Source organism: Pogona vitticeps, chromosome 3 (assembly GCF_051106095.1).
Source record: "Pogona vitticeps strain Pit_001003342236 chromosome 3, PviZW2.1, whole genome shotgun sequence".
NCBI classification, from domain to species: Eukaryota; Metazoa; Chordata; class Lepidosauria; order Squamata; family Agamidae; genus Pogona; species Pogona vitticeps.
Window position 1 is genome coordinate 9,244,297 of NC_135785.1, and position 3,996 is coordinate 9,248,292.

A 3,996-nucleotide genomic window follows, 5' to 3' on the forward strand; every position below is an offset into this window, starting at 1 on the left:
CTGTCGTAAATGTACCTAAATGGAAGTACCAGGAAGGGCAACTGACGAGAAGGCCAGAAGCAATTACAGATCACCTCTTTGCCACTTGGTTCAGAAGGGTTAAGGGGCTGCAGCTTGATTGATTGATTGATTGACTGATCGATTGACTGATTGCACTTATGCCCTGCCCATCTAGTCAATTGACTGGGCGGATTTACAAGAAACTTCTCACAACGGTTCCCGGCCTCACGACCCACTAGCCCTGTCAACTTGAATTTTTCAAACATACATGACAGCTTGGTGTTCTAGACCAGTGGTTCTTAACCTTTTTGAAAGAAACGCCCCCTTGAGCCATTGAGGAAGTTATCATTGCCTCCCTCCCTGTGGTGATGATATCTTATTTATTTATTTATTTATTTATTTATTTATTTGCTTGCTTGCTTGCTTGTTTGTTTTTTTGTTTGTTTGTTTGTTTGTTTGTTTGTTTGTTTGTTTGTTTGTTTGTTTAAGACACTTAAATCCAATGACCCCTGAAAACAAAATTCAATTCCAAGAAAATGAAATGCCCCCAGAAAGTAACATTTAATGATTTAGTTGCAAGCGAATTTTAAGACTCAGAAAGAAATATAAAAAGGGCTTAAAAACAAACCGCAATGCAGGAACTAAAAATTTCAAAACGAAAACTCTGAAACTAAATTAAAATTGGAGGAAAATATATATTCATGCACACTGTAAAAAGGCTGCAGCCATCTTCACAGGTTTGGCTTGCTCCAGCGCCCCCCTACCGCCCCCTTCTGCTCCAGTGCCCCCACGCCGCCCCTTTTTGTTCTACTGCCCCCCTGAAAAATGAAATCGCCCCCTGGGGGGCATTATCGCCCACGTTAAGAACCACTGTTCTAGACTCCCAAACTAGAAATGTTTTGCTTCGTTTCCTACCACCAAGGTAGGAATACTAGCAAGGTAATATCAATACTATCAGCCAAACCCTATTAGTGTTCCTATAAGATTTGCTGCAGGCTAACTGACGAGGACTTATAATACCTTCTAGAACTGACACCAAAGAAAGATGTTCTTCTCATTCTAGGGGACTGGAATGCTAAGGTAGGGAGTCAAGAGATAAAAGGAACAACAGATAAGTTTGGCCTTGGAGTTCAAAACGAAGCAGGGCAAAGGCTAATAGAGTTTGGTCAAGAGAACAAGCTGGTCATCACAAAAACTCTTTTCCAACACACAAGAGGCGACTCTATACATGGACATCACCAGACGGGCAATACCGAAATCAGATTAATTATGTTCTCTGCAGCCAAAGATAGAGAAGCTCTGTACAGTCCATAAAAACAAGACCTGGAGCTGATTGTGGCTCTGATCATCAGCTTCTCATAGCAAAACTCAAGCTTAAACTGAAGAAAGTAGGAAACACCACTGGGCTAGTCAGGTATAATGTAAACCAAATCTCTTATGAATACACAGTGGAAGTGAAGAACAGATTTAAGTACGTAACTAGATTTGGTGGACAGAGTGCCTGAAGAACTATGGATGGAGACTCATAACATTGTACAAGAGGCAGCAACAAAAACCATCCCAAAGAAAAGGAAATGCAAGAAAGCAAAGTGGCTGTCCAACGAGGCCTTACAAATAGCAGAGAAGATAAGGGAAATAAAATGCAGGGGAGATAGGGAAAGTTACAGAAAATTGAATGCAAACTTTCAAAGAATAGCAAAGAGAGACAATAGGGCCTTCTTAAATGAACAGTGCAAAGAAATAGAGGGCATTAATAGAAAGGGGGGAAACAGAGATCTGTTCAGGAAAATTGGAGATATTAGAGGAACATTTTGTGCAAAGCTGAACATGAGAAAGGACAAAAATGGTAGGGACCTCACAGAAGCAGAAGACATGAAGAAGAGGTGGCAAGAATACACAAAGGAATTAAAGCAGAAAGATCTGGATGTCCCAGACAACCCAGATAGTGCGGTTGCTGAGCTTTCACCAGACATCCTGAAGAATGAAGTCAAGTGGGCCTTAGAAAGCCTGGCTAACAACAAGGCCAGTGGAGGTGATGGCATTCCAGTGGAACTATTTAAAATCTTAAAAAGATGACACTGCTAAGGTGCTACACTCAATATGCCATCCAGTTTGGAAAACTCAGCAGTGGCCAGAGGATTGGAAAAGATCAGTCTATATCCCAATCAACATGAATTTGACCAAACTCCGGGAGGCAGTGGAAGACAGGAGGGCCTGGCATGCTCTGATCCATGGGGTCATGAAGAGTCGGACACGACTTAGCGACTAAACACCAACAACAACAATTGACGAGGTGCCAATGAACATCTTGGTCACATGCCTGGGCATTTACCCAATTGCACAACAGAGGTGCATCAATTAGCAACAACTATTGGTGGCAAGTCACACACCACTAGCATCACACCCATTATTTTTTTTCTAAATGGGACTCATGATGATACCTCCTGCAATGTGGTGCAGTTGCTCAGTATCCTAACATCACAACATCTGCGGCTGTTTCTTGGAATTTGATTTTTGTGTGTTTCCACATTAAGCTTTTTATGAAGGGTGCAGGACATGTGAACCCTCCAGATGTTGTTGATTAGAACTCTCCGTGGTTTGGAAACATGGAGGGAGATTCCCAGCAACATCTGGAGTGGCAAAACGTTCTCTACCTGAGCTACTTCATCTTGCATGTAAAAACATCAGATATTTTTGAATGCTATGGAAGTAGTGAGTTATTGCCTTCTATTAACTTCATGAATTCTGCCTTTTACTTAAAAACTCATCTTGCAGCTATAGGTGAATGCAAAGAATTCCATGTGGTTTGGGAGTGGGGGGCAGCAGGCAAGATTTGTGAGTTTGTGCTAACGAGGGTCAACATTTTATACATTACGGCTGAGTAAGAGAGACAATTGTTACTCCTACAGTGGCAAAAAAGAGAACATGTTGGGGGGGGAGCAGATCCTTCCTCACAAAGACTGCCCCACACTCAATAAAGTTTTCATCCCCCTCCTGCTTCAGGCAGGCTCGTGTTTCTTTAGTTTGACCATTAGATGGCACTACGTTCTCAATTCCTTCCAGCATCTCCTCTTTTTTTCTATTATCACTCCAACCTCCTGTCTGTGCCAGCTTGCAGAAAAGAGCTTACCCAGAGGATAACATGCCACACCTCCATCCCTGCCAAAAGATTATTCTGGTTTGGCCGATGAAATAAAGCTGGCCTCTTTTATCGCTGACAGCCTTAGGCATTTTTCAAGCCTAACGCTGACAGTCAGCAGCTCATGGGCAGGGTGCGGGAGGGACTTGATCTCATTTTTATTAAACAATGCACTAAAGGAAAGAACAGGGGAGAAGAAGCGGGTGCTAGTCCACAGCATTTCACGGTGGGCGGGCGAGCTCAATGAAGCTTCAGCTTTCAGACCTGCAAGGTATTTAACACACATAGAAAAGATCCAACACAAGCAAAGTTGTGCTCAGTAATAAAAGTAATAATAATAAATCAATTTGGACTTAGGGTGACCTTTTTCGGGGGGTTTTTAAGTAGAGAACACTTCTTCTGGACATCACCTTGTTGACAAAGGTCTGCATAGTCAAAGCTATGGTTTTTCCAGTAGTGATGTATGGAAGTGAGAGCTGGACCATAATCGATGCTTTTGAATTGTGGTGAGGGAGGAGATTCTTGAGAGTCCCCTGGACTGCAAAGATAACAAATCTATCCATTTTGAAGGAAAAGACCCTGATGTTGGGAAAGTGTGAAGGCAAGAGAAGGGGACGACAGAGGACGAGATGGTTAGACAGGGTAACTGAAGCTACCAACATGACTTTGACTAAACTCCAGGAGGCACTGGAAGACAGTGTTTAGGGACGGATTCCTCGCTTTAGAGGCACCGAAAATGGCGGCGCTATGGAGGATTTTCGCTCAACTGTGAGTTTTAAGCCCATAGGAACGCATTGAAGGAGTTTCATTGCGTTTCTATGGGCTTTTTAATATCCCATAGCGACGTTTTTGTTCTG